This window comes from Gorilla gorilla, chromosome 1 (genome assembly GCF_029281585.2).
Source record: "Gorilla gorilla gorilla isolate KB3781 chromosome 1, NHGRI_mGorGor1-v2.1_pri, whole genome shotgun sequence".
In the NCBI taxonomy this organism is placed as follows: domain Eukaryota; kingdom Metazoa; phylum Chordata; class Mammalia; order Primates; family Hominidae; genus Gorilla; species Gorilla gorilla.
In genome coordinates, this window is record NC_073224.2 from 151,213,062 (window position 1) to 151,230,782 (window position 17,721).

Genomic DNA, 17,721 nt, shown 5'->3' on the forward strand with positions numbered 1-17,721 from the left:
CACCATGGAATATTATGCAGCCATTAAAAAAAGAGAGATCAGGCCGGGCGCGGTGGCTCACGCCTGTAATCCCAGCACTTTGGGAGGCCGAGGCGGGCGGATCACGAGGTCAGGAGATCGAGACCATCCTGGCTAACACGGTGAAACCCCGTCTCTACTAAAAATACAAAAAATTAGCCGGGCGTGGTAGTGGGCGCCTGTAGTCCCAGCTACTAGGGAGGCTGAGGCAGGAGAATGGCGTGAACCCGGGAGGTGGAGTTTGCAGTGAGCCGAGATCGCGCCACTGCACTCCAGCCTGGGCGACAAAGCAAGACTCCGTCTCAAAAAAAAAAAAAAAAAAAAAAAAAAAGAGAGATCATGTCCTCTGCAGGAACATGGATGGAGCTGGAGGCTATTATCCTTAGCAAACTAACGCAGGAACACAAAACCAAATACCACATGTTCTTTCTTATAAGTGGGAGCTAAATGATGGGAACACATGGACACATAGAGGAGAACAACAGTCACTGGGGGCCTATTGGAGTGTGGAGGGTGGGAGGAGGGAGAGGAACATGAAAAACAACTATTGAGTACTAGGCTTAATACCTGGGTGACAAAATAATCTGTATAATAAAACCCCAAGACACAAGTTTACTTATAGAACAAATCTTCACGGGTACCCTTAAACTTAAAATAAAAGTTAAAAAAAAAGCATAATATGTTGTTTTATAGGTTTCTATGATTTTAGGAATGGGAATATTTTCAAAATCTGTGTTAGCAAAGTCCCTAAAAATTCAAAACATGTGCCATTTAAAGATGAATTTCATGGAAATAAATTTGTCCTAGAGTAAAATAAAAATGGGAACTATTAATACATAAATCATTTATAAATCAATGCCTGCAGATTTTGAAAATTATCATTTTCCAAGTAAATAATTTTCATTTTGCAAAAATAAATAAATAAAACTTCAGAAAGAACCATCTAGTTATTCCGGATAATCCATTATTATTGAAACACTTCTTTTTTTTTTTTTTTTTTTTGAGATAGTCTCACTCTGTCGCCCAGGTTGTAGTGCAGTGGTGTGATTTCGGCTCACTGCAACCTCCGCCTCCTGGGTTCAAGCAATTCTCTGCCTCAGCCTCCCGAGTACCTAGTGTTACAGGCGCCTGCCACCATGCCCGGCTAATTTTTTTTATTTTTAGTAGAGATGGGGTTTCACCATCTTGGCCAGGCTAGTCTTGAACTCCTGACCTCATGATCCACCCACCTCAGCCTCCCAAAGTGCTGGGATTACAGGTGTGAGCCACCACGCCCAGCCTGTTGGAACACTTACCTTGAATCTAAAATTCTTCATATTTTAAGTTTAGTGTTTTGTATTTTTATCCACACCAGGTCCCTTTACTTCTATAAAAGCTAGAAGACTAGGGTACTACCCTGGTTCAGGTGATAAGTAACTTGGTCATGACTGGAAAACTGCCTAAACTGCAAGTTACTTTACCTTTGTGCTTCAATGTTCCCTTCACTCCTCTACGATATAAGATGGTGTGACTAACCATTTTAATGAATGTATTTCATATTGTTTTATATTCCCTTTAAAAAATTCACTAATTCAAACACATGCAATTATAATTTGTTAATTAATCTAAAAATATAGATATTAAGGCTGAGGCAGCAGAATCACTTAAGGCCAGGAGTTTGAGACCAGCCTGGGCAACCAAGTCAGACACTGTTTCTAAAATAAATAGATAAATAAATAAATAATAGAGATACTAGGCTAGGATGTAAAATAATAGTGCTTTAGTTAATGATATCTGCGCAAACACATGTATGTGTGCATATAAATCCTTAAAATAACCTTTTGAGACAGATATTATCCATACTTTACATATCAGGAAACACGCAAAGCCACACAATTAACTGAGTTCAATTCAGGAAAGGTTTCTATTCTAACTGAATTCCCCAAATTACAAATGGGCTGCTCCAAAAAACTGATATAAAATGTAGGTAAGTTTTCAAATCAAATCACGAAAGAGCAACTTAGTATATATCTAGTATAGTGGTTAAGGCTGCCCAGGTTTGAGTCTCAGTTTTGGTACTGAGATTCAGTACAAACCATGTAATACAGGGTAAGGTACTTCACAGCTCTGTGCCTTATTTTCTTCATGTGTTAAATAGTGAAAACATCATGTACCTCACAGGATTATAGTGAAGATTAAATAAATTATGTGTACAGAGCTTAGAAACAGGTGTGGTACATAGTAAATATGCAATAAATATTAACCAGCAGTACCCACTGTAGAAAGTGTATCTCTGTTAAGTCCATAATTGAACTACACATTATAACAATGACTGAACAGTTCAGATCTGGGAACATTTTAATTTTCTTTCTTTTCTCTTTTTGGATAAATGATATCAGAATCTTGTAAGAAATGTAAATTACACAGAATTTGGTATATAAAGATAGCTTATAGTAAGCACATTTTTCACAGAACTGGAATGCATTCAGAAAAGAAGGCCCTTAGTTGAGAAGAGTATGAAAATGTGTTGTCTGTAAAACAGTTGATGGTGTATTTAGCCTAGGATGAGAAGGATAAATGATTCCTGTCTAAACATTTAAATATTTGTCTATGAAAGCTGTCCACTTACTATTTCCCCACAAGACAGAGAATTAGAACCAATGAGTAAAAAGGTAGGAAGGGCAAAAATTTTGTCGCAACATAAATTCCTTATGTTTTGGGTTATCTAACAATAAAATGGCTTGTCTTAAAATGCAATAAAGTCTCATCTCTGGAAGCACTTATACAAAAAGATTACAATTTGTTAGAGATACTATATAATAGATTCTTAAACATTACAGCAGGTTGTACTAAGATATTGAAATATCCGGCCGGGCATGGTGGCTTACACCTGTAATCCCAGCACTTTGGGAGGCCGAGGCAGGTGGCGATCAAGACCATCCTGACCAACATGGTGAAACCCCGTCTCTACTAAAAATACAAAAATTAGCTGGGTGTGGTGGCACACGTCTGTAGTCCCAGATACTCGGGAGGCTGAGCAGGAGAACTGCTTGAACCCAGGAGGTGGAGGTTGCTGTGAGCGGAGATTGCGCCACTGCACTCCAGCCTGGTGACAGAGCGAGACTCCATCTCAAAAAAAAAAAAAAAGATATACCAATTGATCTGATAGTTTGCGAATTTGTAAAAATACTACATAACACTGTTCTTAAGGAAAAGTATGTCCTCAGTTTTAATAACGATTACAGGAATATAAGAAATAAGAAAATGGTTAAGAACCACGGCTCTGAGGTCAGAATGCCTGGGTTAAAATCCTGTGGTTGCTACTCATTGGTATGGTCTTGATTATATACTTACTTAACATCTCTGTGCTACAGTTTCCTTAGCCACAAATTGACGGTTACTGTAAAAATAAAGCCTATATAGTGTTTAGGTCGATGCTTAAAATGTAATAAGGGCTCAATAATATTACAAGTCAGGGCTCAGCTAAGTAGCCAGTATTTCTGCTCATTTAATCTTCACAAGAAGTCATAAAGGTTTGCAATGTAACTTCATTTTACGAATAAAAATCTGAAACTTAGAGAATTTATTGCAAAGGTCACAAAAGTGTACACCTATGCAGAAATTTAACCTTAAATGTCTTATATAAAGTAGACTTTATAAAGTTCACTTTTTTCCCCATTTAGAAATCAGAGAAACACTGCTGTCATCCTTGCATTTCATCTATTTTCCCCTTTAACCTGCTTTCCTACACACTGCTTTTCTTCTCTCCAATTTTCTTCCTTGTATGTTAAATTTCAGCACTATAAAACATACAGTTGCCAGTATATTTCTTAAAGTCTTTCTCATAGTGAAACATATTTCAAAACAAGGAAAACTAGAACTCCCTACTCCCCATTAATACTCACCATTCAAAAAATTTTTTAAAAACTCTATAAAATGGTAATTATTTTTCTACTCTAACAACTGCCTTTACATTACAAAAAGAGGTGAATCTACTCTTAAATACATACTTTGCTGGCTAAAGAAACTAAACCCCATGATTACAACAAAAAACAAATTTCCATTTGCTGCATATATTGCTAATATTACTGAAAAAGTATTTTCAGGGGTATTATAAGAAATTATGCATGCTTCTAACCTTCTAAACATTATTTATTATACAATTCAAAATGTATGTTATACAAATTCAATAAACTTGCTTTAATGTTTACATTTTAGATCAAAGAGATTTTAGGCATGTCTGGGTTACAGTAGACAATGCACTAGAGTTAAGCCCATAAAGTTGCATCTTTACATACATTTAGCCAATATAAATTGTTGTGCTGTAAGATGGAATGCAGACAAGACTAATTCCTCCACCAAAATATTTTTAATAGCCACATCTACCAAATACAGTCCCAACTTCACGGTTAGGCATTAAAGGTCTTGTGCTATCTAGCTCCAAGCTAATTCTCCACTACTATTTTTCCTTGTCAAATTCTGTGTTCAAAACCTTTCTAATAAAATGCGATTGTTTTCTTCAATACTATCGTTAGTTTAGGCATTACTTTCTCCAGAAAACCTTCCCTAACCATTCTCTAGTCTAACATGTCTTCAAAGTATACTTTCGTCCCTCCACTGAAATGTGTACTACACTGTATTATAATGATCTGTTTTCACATCTGTTTTTCCTCTGCGACTATAAGCATCTTGAGTGCTAAGATTTGTTCTTAGACTGAGTTTAATAGCAGACCAGACACAGAAAAATAGCAGATTAATACTGAAAAATAGCTAAGTTTTTTAAAAAGAGAAAGAGAGGAAAAATGAGACATAAAGAGACACAGAGAAAAAAAAATAAGCTCCAATATATCTTACGGTGTTTCGGAAGAAAATAGTGATTTGAAGACAATACATAAAGAGATAATGACTATCATCTTTTAAGAACTAATAAAAATGCCAATCCATAGATTCAAGATACCCAATCAACCCCAAGCATAAACATATAGGGGAAAGAAGTCCACACTTGGACACATCATGGTAAAACTTCAGAACATCAAAGACAAAGTCTTCACAGCAGTCAGAGAAGGGTACCTTCAAAGGAATTACAGTTAAATTTATGGCAGTTTTCAGCAACAACACTGAAAGCTGGAAGAAGGTGAAATGACAGCTACTTTATGTTAAAAGACACAACTGCCTCCTTAAATTGCGATATGGTTTGGATCTGTGTCCCTGCCCCAATCTCATGTCAAACTAGGTTCCCCAGTGTTGAACATGAGGCATGGCGGAAGGTGACTGGATCATGGGTGTGGGTCTTTAATGAGCGGTTTAGCACCATCCCCTTAGTGCTGTTCTCACAATAGTGAGATCTGGTTGTTTAAAAGTGTGTAGCCCCTCCCATTCTCTCTCTCTCGCTCCTGCTCCAACCATGTAAGACGGGTTTGCTTCTCTTTTGCCTCCCACCATGACTGAAAGTTTTCTGAGGCCTCCCCAGAAGCCAAGCAGATGCCAGCATCATGTTTCCTGTACAGCCTGTGGAACCATAAGCCAATTAAAGTTCTTTTCTTTATAAATTACCCAGTCTCGGGTATTTCTTTACAGCAGTGCGAGAATAGACTAATAAAGATTGTATATATCCAATGAAAATATCTTTCAACAATGAAGCCAAAATAACATTATCAGACAAAGATGAAAGAGTTTTTCACAGACTTATTAAAAATTTAAAAATGCGAAAGGATGTACTCTGGGAAGAAGAAAAGTGATTCTAATTGGTAGGTCAAAAAAGAAATAACGAAGAACAGATAAAGTGGCTTAGATTTGAGTGATTTTAAAGGACCACTATATAAACAAATAAAAAAGTCATGAAGGGCTTTTTAAAAAATATAATTACAATGGCAAAAAACTGCAATTACTTTTGCACCAACCTAGTAAGACAGTAAAATATAAGCTAGGGTGTAGGCAAATAAAAGCATTCTAAGGAGTTCGAATTGTCTGAGAGATAAAAATAGCAATTAGACTACTGCCTTTGATAAGTATGCATGATGTACTATCTAAATGAATCAATTTCCAAAACAATCGAACTTTTAATAATTGATTCTTAAAAAATAGTCTAAAAATGACAAGAAAGAAAAAGAAACATTAAAGGCACAAAATAAGACACTAAATATAAACCCAAATATAATAGTAATCATTTAAATAGGCGAAATGATCCAGGTAAAAGAGATGATTAGACAAGGTAAAAACAAATGAATAAAATAAATCCAACTATATGCTATTTTAAGAAACATATTTAAAACATGATACAGAAAAGCTGAAAGTAAGGAAATGGAAGAAAGGTATTCCACACAATCACTAACCTCAACCCACAACCTATATTAATAACAGACAAAAGATACTTTAAGGCAAAAAATACTTCAAGACAGAAAGATTACAGGTAAGTCATTTCATTTTAATAGAAGGTTCAATTCACCAGAAATATGAATCAATTCTAAATGTGTAGGTGTTCAATTACGTGGAACAAAATAAAGAAAAAACCGGCAAATTTTTAAAAAATATAGCAAATCTGCATTCCACGAAATTTTAATACTGACAGTTCCAGCACAATTACAAATCACAAAGCTCAATCAGAAAAAAATTCAGCATGAATGAGAAAAAAATTAGAGGACTAGCCTTGTAAAGATTTTACTTACTGTACTTATCCTATACAGATTGTGAAATAAGTATGTTAAATATGTAAAGCTAAATGCAAGGGGTATCAACCGGGACAAGAGACTATCCAAAATTACCAAGATTAACAAAATAGAAGCTCTAGCATTAAAAAAATGTAATAACAAAATTAGAAACACAATATTTGATAAAGAGTAAGTTTGATACAGGTGAAGAAACTATTCAAGAAATGGAGATAGATTTGAAGAAATTAATATGCATCTGAAGTTCCCAAAAAACTACGTAGAAGGAAAACAGGAGATACAACATTCAAAGGGACAGAGGCTAACAATTTCCCATAATTGATGAAACACATACATTTCAGATTTAAGAAACCCAACAAATCCCAAGCAAATCAAATGAAATGAAATCTACGCCATTATACTCCAAGTACAGAACACTGAAGACAAAGGATATCTTAAAAGAAAGTAGATGATCTACGTGGCTTCAACCATGAGACTGGCAGCTGTTTCCTCAACAAGAGTAGAATCCAGACAACCACGAAATAACAGTTTCTAAGTGCTGAAAGAAAATAGATGTCAACTTAGAATTGTATATAAAGGGGAAATCGTCTTTCTAAAGTATCTACTGTACTTTAGGAAGTACAAGAAAAGATCATTCTAGAAGGTAGGTCTGAGAAGCATGAAGAAATAGTGAACAAAGAAAATGATCAGCATGTGGGTAATTATAAACCAACAATGACTGTATAGAATGTTTAGATCTAATTTGTGGAATTGAAGCTAAAATGATATAAATAGAACATGGCCAACAATAGCATGTAAGTATTCTAAGTTTATTACATAATATAGAAAGGTGATTTGCCATTCAAGAATCTAGTTGACAAACAAACTATACAAGTTATTTTGGACAGAGGGAACTTAATACAGGGAACTAGTTATATCATATACAGCCAAGCATTATGCAAAGGACAACCCTGTGTACAGGTGGCAGAATTCCTCTTCTCAAAGAGGTTAGAGTCAGGTGTGTGTGTGTGTGTGTGTGTATGTGTGTGTGTGTATGTGTAAATACATAATGTATGTATATATAAAAGGGACACCTTGTACGTACCTGTATGTATGTGTGTCTACACATACCAGAGTGTATGTGTGTATATATGAACATTTTCAAACATACTGCAAAGTTGAATTTTACACTGAGCACCTATAGACCCATCACCTAGATTCTGCTAATCTACACACACACACGTGCCTAAGTACAGAGAGGTAAAAAGAGAGGTAAAAAAAGAAAACATAGGGATAGGGGAAAAAAATTAGAGCTGGGATTAGTAGCAGAAAAAGTCGAAATAATAGAGGCAGATGCCAGACCATTTGAAAGGCATCTCTACCATGCTACAAATTTGTACTGTATTCTGTAGCAAATGAAGATCCACTGAAAAGTTTAAATCAAGAAACTAACAGCACTGAATCCGAATTCTAGATTTAAAAAAATGCTGGCAGCAGTGTTTACGTTGAATTAAAGAAATACTGAACTTGTACGCTGTGGCAATAAAGATGAAGAAGAGATACAGATTTGAGACCTGTTATCAGAGGTAGAATCTATAAGGCTTGGCGACTTACAAACTTACAATGAAGGTTGAAGGTGGGGAAAAAAGGTTTTAAAAAGTCAGGTTTTACTTATAGATTACTGGGGTCATGCACTAACGGGGCAGAAAACACAGAGAAAAATTTAGAGATAGCTGTCCAAGAAAAGAAGAGTTCAATTTTAGACATGATAAGAGGCAAAGCCAACAGGACATCCAGGTAATATCCAAAAGGGTGGCTATAAACTATCAGATGAAACCCAGAAAACACAGCCTAGCTGGAGATACAGCTTTGGAAGTCACCAGAAAATAGGATATGATTAAAATTTCCTTAGGGATAAGATTTCCCAAGGCCAGAATAGGAGTAAATACTGAATTTGTTAGCTTCCCCCAAAACGTGTAGAGCAATAAATAGATTGCTGTTTCTGGTGCTTTTAGTATTTTCTCTAAAACCACAACTCAGCAGTTGGCTTACAAGATGAAAGAGTTCTAGAACACAGGAGCAATCCCGATCCTTCTTAGAGGACTTCTGACTACTTAAGGTCTAGCCTTACCCTGATTCCTTGATTGTGTTGGAGATTAGGAATATGGTTTAATTCTTGAGTCTTTACTTCCCAGACCCAGGAAAGCCTCCTCAGACTTTATTTTACATCCAAATGGGGTTTCATGTTCAAACTTAGATGGCCTTGGATACCTCATGCTTTTTCTCAAGCTATCAAAATACCGTGTTCACAAAACACCCTAGATAGGGTACATATTGTCTGTCCCTTTCATTCTACAAATGAGAAAACCAAGGTCTCGACAGGTTCCAGGTGGTATACACCACACAACCATTTAATAGTGCAGCTGAATGACATCTCAGATGATATAACCTTTGGTCTTTATTTTATAGCAAGCTGGCTCTCTATGTCCAAAATTCATAAAGTGGTACTTGTATAGCCAGGATATCTGCTTACGAAACACTGTTTACTGCATTAAACAATTAAAGAGGAACTATACTAATAGCTGAAATAAACTTAGCCAAATCTAAATTAATAAGGTTAATATACAAAATCACTAGCTTACTATTTATCTATATTCTTAACATACTTCTTCCTATAAGTCTCTAAGTTACTATTTTAAAAATAAACTGCTCCAGAATCTTGCCATGTGTTACCATTATGTTAACTTTATACTTCTCCTAAAGTCCAACTTTCTTAAAGAAAGATACTTTACCTTTTACAGCCCTCTGGAACCTACTCAGGTTGTAATGAATGCTGAATAATTAAAGGAGGCTTAATTGGTTATTTTATATACTTGCGATAGCCCTTGTCATATATCACCAACTGAACTAATTTTGGTAAATATTTTATAACTAATACCACCTCTGGTTTAAGCTTTCTTAATATGTTACAGAAATAGGCACGGGTAACACTGTGAGTTAGAATAATTTTTTTTTTTTTTTTTTTTTTTTTTGAGATGGAGTCTCGCACTGTCGCTGGGCTGGAGTGCAATGGCTCGATCTCGGCTCACTGCAACTTCCACCTCCTGGGTTCACGTGATTGAGTTAGAATAATTTTTAAGGTAAAACAAGCAACCTAGGTATAAAAATTGCAGAACTGCCTCTATCTGCAATATCTTAATGTTTGAAAACTGCACCTATCATCTCCTAGTAGAGAAGACTTCTTCATTCTGTACATAACTCTGTACCTAGAGCATGCACTGTTCTTTTGTAAATTCTCCTTAAGATGGTGCTGCTCTATTTTTCTTATTTCCTCTATGACAATAATGTATATTAACTACTATATACTTGTTAGACTGGTTAATAAAATATATTAGCAATACCAAGTGCTGGAGAGAATGTGGAACAACTAGAATTCTCATTCACTGATAGTGGGAATGAAAAATATCACTACTCTAGAATATATTTGGCAGTTTATTTCCTTCTTTTTAAAGACCAGGTCTTGCTCTGTTGCCCAGGGTGGAGTGGCATGATCATGGCTCAATGTAGCCTCAAACTCTCAGGCTCAAGTAATACTCTCACCTCAGCCTCCCAAGTAGCTGGGATTACAGGTGCACACCACCATACTTGGCTAATTTTTAAATTTTTTGTGGAGATGAAGTTTCACTATGTTGCTCAGGCTGGTCTCAAACTCCTGAGCTCAAACGATCCCCCCACCTCCACCTCCCAAAGTGCTGAGATTTTAGACATGAGCCACTGTGCCCAGCCATCTTCTTATAATGTTAAACATATGTTACCACATGACTCAGCAACCCTACTCTTCAGTATTTACCAAAGTGAACTGAAAACTTTATTCACACAAAAATCTGTACATGAATATTTATAGGAGCTTTACTGATAATTGCCAAAAATTGGAAAACCACTCTAACGTTCTTTGTGAATGGATAAATTATAGTACATTTATACAATCAACTATTACTCAGGAATAAAAAAATGAACTACTGATACACACAACAACCTGAAGGAATCTCAAAGGCAATATGCGGAGGGAAAAAATTCTCAAAAACTTATATACTTTATAATTCTACGTACATGGCATTCTTCAAAAGAGAACTATAGTGACAGAACAGGTCAGTGGTTGTCAGGGAATATAGAGGTGAAGAAGGGTGTGACTACGAAGAAAGAACATGAGGGAGATTTATAGGGCATTGGAACTATTCCTTTTTCTGAATGTGGTGGCAGTTAGATGAATTCATCTTAAAATTCATGGAAAGGTATACTAAAAATATATATACAATTTTACTACACATTAACTTTTTTGGAAAATATATCATAAAAAGAATTCAAGTATTAGGGAATCTATACATTTAATCTCATGATTTTAAAGACGAGGAAACAAATCCAGGAGTGCAAAAGAGCAACTTACTAATGATCACACTATTTAAGTGGGCAGGGCAACAGTAAAAAAGAAAATTAAATCTTCATTTCTATTCATCCAAGACCACAAACTGTTCTTTAGTCATGAACAAAGTTCCCTCAATACACATATATTTTAGGAATTTAGAAGAATTTGCTAAGATTAACCCCACAAAATCCCAATATTATTAGGTATATTATATTACTAAATTAGTAATTCCCTTCTGAATATTTCAAATATTAAAGAAAATATTCACCAAATTAATAAGTAAAAACCAATCTAAGTTTGGTGGGGTTTGAAAATATAAGAATGGTACAAGAAAAGGAAATAAGATGAAAACAGAGACTATACACTACCCAAATTATTATCTATACTTAATAAAATATTAAAAAATGTTCTTATAGTCTTCTTCAGTGATGACATACTTAAAGAAACCAAGATTCAGGAAACCGGATCTTTCTCAAACGAGTGTCAGGTTCCAACTAAGGCTTAGATTACTACTCCATTTTAGAGATCAGTAATCTTTTTTCATAAGGCACATTTAGCCTCAGCTAACCATCACTGTAATTTCCACATAGGATGACAACAATACCCCATTAAACTATTTTTATTTCTAATCAAACAAATTATATATTTATGGGGTATAATGTGATGTTTCATTACATTTATACATTGTAGAATGATCAAATTAGGCTAAGGTATCTATCACCTCAAATATTTATTTCTTCACAGTGGGATTTAACAACCTTTCTTTTAGCTATTTTGAAATATACAATACATTGCTATTAACTATAGTCACCATGCTGTGTAATAGATCAACAGAACTTATTCCTCCTGTCTAACTAAAACTTTTTAACCTGTGACCAACAACTTCCTCTTTCCCATTTACCCATCCTCCCCCTCCCCAGTTCAAGCTTCTGGTAATCAGCATTCTCTTCTATGTCAATGAATTTGTCTTTTTAAGATTCCACACATAAGTGAGATCATTAGCTATTTGTCTTTCTGCGTCTGGTTTATTTCATTTAGCATAAGGTCCTCTAGGTTCATCCATGTTGCAAATGGCAGAATTTCCTACATCTTTAAGGCTGAATAGTATTGCACTGTGTTTATATACCATGTTTTAAAAATCCATTTGTCTGTTGATGGGCACTTCAGTTGTTTGGATATCTTGGCTATATAATGCTGGAATGAACATAGGAGTGCAGACATCTCTTCAACATGCTGATTTCAATTTCTTTGAATATATACCCAGAAGAGGAATTGCTGGATTGTACAATAATCCTATTTTTAGTTTTCTCAGGAACCTCCACACTGTCTTCCAAAGTGGCCATACTAATGTTACAATACCACCAACAATGCACAAGGCTTCCCTTTTCTCCATATCCTTGCCATCACTTACCTTCCATTTTTTTGATAATAGCCAATCTAATACGCATGAGGTGGTATCTCATCGTGGTTTTAATTTGCATTTCTCTGATGGCTAGTGATACTGATCATTTTTTTCATATTATCTGTCGGCCATTTGTATGCCTTCTTTTGATAAATGTCTACTCAGGTCCTTTGCCCATTTTTTAAATAAGATTATTTCTTTTCCTTGAATTCAGTAGTTTGAGTTCCTTACTGACCCCTTATCCAATATATAATTTATAAATATTTTCTCCCATTCTTTGGGTTGTCTCTTCACTCTGCTAATTGTTTCCTTTGCTGTGCAGAAGTTTCCAATTTGATGCAAACCCATTTATCTATTTTTGCTTTTGCCTCTGCTTTTATCCAAGAAATCACTGCCTAGACCAATGTCACAGAGCTTTCCCTCTATATTTTCTTCTAGCAGTTTTATAGTTTCGGGACTGACATTTAAGTCTTATAAATGTATAAGGTAAGATAAAGGTATAAGGTATAAAGGTATAAGGTTTAAAGGTATAAGGTATAAAGGTATAAGGTTTAAAGGTATTACGTATAAGGGTAAGATAAAGGTTCATCTTCCTTCTTCTGCATGTTGATATCCAGTTTTCCCAACACCATTTATTGAAGACTGTCCAGTCCCCACCGTGTGTTCTTGGCAGCTTTGTCAAAAATCAATTGATTTGAATTGCGTGGGTTTATTTCTGGGCTCTCTTTTCTATTCCATTGGTTAATGAGTCTATTTTTATGTCATTATGATGTTGTTTAGATTACTATAGCTTTGTAATATTTTGGAATTTGGTAGTGTGATGCTTCTAGTTTTGTTCTTTTTGCTCAAGATGGTGTAGGGTCTTTTCTGATTCCATATAAATTTTAGGATTTTTCTATTTCTGTGAAGAATGATGTTGGGATTTTGATACGAATTACCTTGAATCTGTAGATCACATTGGGTAGTATGGACATTTTAACAATATTAAGTCTTCCAATTCATGAACACAGGAGATTTTTCCATTTATTTGTACCATCTTCAATTTCTTTCATCAATGTTTTATAGTTTTCTATATAGAGCTCTTTCAATTCTTGGTTAAATTTACTACGTATGTTTTATGCTATTAATGAGATTGTTTTCTTAATTTTATTCAGATATTATATAGTTAGTATATAGAAATGATACTGACTTTTGTATGCTGATTTTGTATCCTGCAACTTGACTGAATTCCTTTATTAGTCCTAACAGCTTTATGGTGGAGTCTTTAGAATTTTATACATATATGTAAGATTGTGTTGTTCACAAACAGACAATTTCACTTCTTCCTTTCCTATCTGTATATCTTTTATTTCTTTTTCTTGCCTAAGTGCTCTAGCTAGGGCTTAACAGTACTATGCTGAAAAGAAGTGTTGAGAGTGAGCATCCTGATCTTGTTCCTGATCTTAAAAGAAAAGCTTTCAGCTTTTCACCATTAAGTACAATGTTAGTTGTGGGCTTGTCATATATAGACCTTCTTGTGTTGAGAAACATTTCTTCTATACCTAATTTGTTCATAGAATTTTTATCACGAAAAAATGTTGAATTTTCTTAAATGCTTTTTCTGCTCCTATGGGGATACTCTTATGGGCAAAAATCATATGATCATCTTTAAAGTATTTAGAAGATGAACAAGAAGCTCAGAGTATGGGCATGATGAGAAAATAAAAAATTCATTTCCTACTACTCTTAAGAATAAATGAATACATTTATTTTACAAATAACTTTCTCAAACAATCAGACCTTGACATTACAATAAGGAATATTTCAGAGTTTTATAGTTTAAAAGTTCATCTGATAAAAATCCTTATTTTACAAACAAGAAACTGAAGATTCAAAGAGATTATTATTACAGAGGTGAATTAAGAACAAGTCCCTAGCCGGGCAGGATGGCTCATGCCTGTAATCCCAGCACTTTGGGAAGCCGAGGTGGGCAGATCAACAAAGTAAAGAGATCAAGACCATCCTGGCCAACGTGATGAAACCCTGCCTCTACTAAAAATACAAAAATTAGCTGGCTGTGGTGGCATGGAGCCTGTAGTGCCAGCTACTCGGGAGGCTGAGGCAGGAGAATCACTTGAACCCAGCAGGCGGAGGTTGCAGTGAGCTGAGATGGCACCACTGCACTCCAGCCTGGTGACAGAGGGAGACGCCGTCTCAAAAACAAACAAAAAAACAGAAGTCCCCTAACCACTTAGACAGTAATGATTTATACAATGCAGACTTAAATTTTGTCCCTCTTTCCTTTAGTCATTTGTTCTGCTTACTAAGCTTATGTACCCACAAGACAACAGGAATTAGTCAAACACTTCTGTTATAAATCCACTCATACCTTTCAGAACTGAAAGCAAAGCACAATGTCCTTGAAATCTTCTTGCCAGACCTAATCTAAAATAAATTCATGGGATTACCTTAGTGTGCAAGGTAAACATCTAAAATTTTATGGCAAACTGACCTAAAATTAATGATATTAATTTTAATCCTCTATGTTGTGGTTGTTGCTTTTTACATTGTTAAGTTAGTAAAATGGAAAAAAGAGAAAATGACTTATTACCAAGTTGTGTAAATATGCCATTTGCAAACAGAATTTTTTTAATAAAATAAAAATTTGACGAACTTATCAAGTTTATTCTAAACAAACTGAAGTATTAAGAAGTCACAATATAAAGTCATATTTCATATATCATCTGCCCTCCAATTATCTGAAATATCAGTATTAAAAATGGTCAGTATAAAAAGTTTCTGGCTTTATCATAAAACTTTTAAGTCTTTGTTTTCTAAGTTATTTAATGTTCCAAGTGTCATAATAATTAGGCTTTGATACTAATTCTAAAGACTAATATAAGATGCGATTTGCTGGGTGTTTTTCTATTTTGAGATATAATATTCCCAAGTAAGCATCTACTATGTTTCAGTTTCTGTAATAAGCCTTGAAAATAGATGAGTGAACACATGTCCCTCCCCCTTCAAGGAGGAGACAGTTTAGTGATATAACATGTACAGAAATACATTACAATGCAACAATGAATGGACAAAGTAGCACAGAGAAGATAAAGCAGAGAATGTCATGGAAGGTTTTATGGTAATACCTAAAAATTGTTTTTTTAAGGGTGATCAGGAATTTGATAGGACTTAAAGGAGGTAATTTCTTTATATAAAACAGTAGGAAAGACAAATTCAATCTGAAGTGATAGAAGATGGATCAGCGGGTTCCTATGGCCAGGGTTGGGGATCATGGGTTAGCTGGGAAGGAATATACGAGAACCACTGAAGTGATGAAAATGTTCTAGATCGATTGTAGAGATGGTTAGCTGGGTGCACACAAACAATTGTTAAAAATCATTAAATCATGTACTTAAAATACGTGCATTTTGTCATACATAATTTATACTTCAATAAACCTTTTATTTTTGAGACAGAATCGCTCTCTGTTGCCCAGGCTGGAGGGCAGTGGCACGATCTTGGCTCAACACAACCTCTGCTTCCTGGGTTTAAGCAATTTTCATGCCTCAGCCTTCCGAGTAGCTGCAACTTCAGGCACACGCCACCACGTCGACTAATTTTCGTATTTTTAGTAGAGACAGGGTTTCACCATGTTGGCCAGGTTAGTCTTGAACTCCTGGCCTCAAGTGATCCGCCTGCCTTGGCCTCCCAAAGTGCTAGGATTATAGGCACGAGCCACTGCACCCAGCCACAATAAAGTTAACTTTTATAAAACGAATGGGGAAACCAAATGGGCTCCTCGTGATGATGAAACTCTTCTATATCCCAGCGAATCACAAGGTAGTTATCAGTATTCTGTGAGGAGGAAAATTTCTCTAAATAAACAGCTCCAGTGCTGTTTCTTATTTTAGACCGCTCCTAAAGATGTAACAGGCAAAAAAAAATGTAGAGTTTGGCAGAGTTCCATGGAACAGGCTATTTCTAAGTTTATATAATATTACCAAAAACAGCATTTTCATAATACATTATTTCCATTTATAACATAATTATCGAGTGTGTAAGAATACTAGATGAAGAGCTGAAGCGTTCTTTTTAACTAGATTGGTGATTCTGAAAAAACTAATTTGCATCTTTGGGATTATTTCAATCTAAAATTAGAAGGTGGATTTCCTATTATTTCTTTCATTTTAAAGTTTCGATTATTCTTACAAGGTTGAAATCTCTACACAGAGAGCCTCCTAATAAAAGCCCTAAATCCCAGATGTTGAAAGTGATGTCGAAAAACAAGTTTTAACAAGAACACTAAATATCAGTAGTGTTTTCTGCAACTTTTGAGATGGTAAAAATTTAAGGTTCTTAGCCAAATTTATGTATTTTCTTAATCAAAATTAAAATTACTTACATCTATTATTTATTAGCTAATCACACACGTTCTTCTAAATTTTCTACCATGCTATAGGTGTATTACTCTACACACTCTCACACTCTTTTTCTTTGCAAATAAAAAAATTGACAGTTATAGAGACTGATAATGTCTTGAGGCCTTGGCTTAAACATAAGTTTTTGTATGAAAAGTTATAGAAAGACTATACATACTGATGGGTGAATATTGGCACAAATATAGAATTTTTTATCTGGAAGGATATACAACAAAAAGTAATGTTACCTTTAAGGAGACGGTCTAAGAAAGAAAGAGGTGGGTTTTCAATCTTTATTTTCTGTACCATTAAAAAAATTCCAACATAAATATTTATTAATTCTATTGTTTAAAAATTATGTTTTTATATTGAAATCATAGGTTATATTTTCCTCTTATTTTCTATACTTAAAGAAAATAAAAGTAATGTGTAACAGTTTTTTCTATTATGATTTTCTTTTTTGAACACTATGCCTAGTAGTTTACTTGTTAATTCAGTTGCTTAGAGCACAAAGAATGAAGGCCATAGGTTTGACTAATTACATTTGCAAATAATAAAACTATCTCTTGTTCAAAGAACACAGTTTTAACTTTAAGTCAGCTGGCAAACTTGTGCTGTTGATTACAGGATGAATCACGTAAAAGCATGTGATTGACTCAATACAAAACATTAATACTGGAGACTCACTCTAAGTAACGTCCTACTGACAGAGAGTAAGAGAGAATACATTAGGGTTATTAAATTCTAAGTAAACATTTCAATTTCCATACCTATCAACTCCTGCCCTTCTGAACAGAATATAAATAAGACCTTAACCAAAAGAGAAAAAGTCTCTCTACTTTCAGAAAAGCTAAAAAC

The 17,721-nt window shown here is 34.7% G+C and overlaps 1 protein-coding gene across 4 annotated transcripts in view; it reads right to left on the reverse strand.

Moving 5' to 3' along the window:
* PKN2 (protein kinase N2) overlaps nt 1-17,721 on the reverse strand; it is a 153,091-nt gene that overhangs the window by 74,172 nt on the left and 61,198 nt on the right. The window lies entirely within an intron of this gene.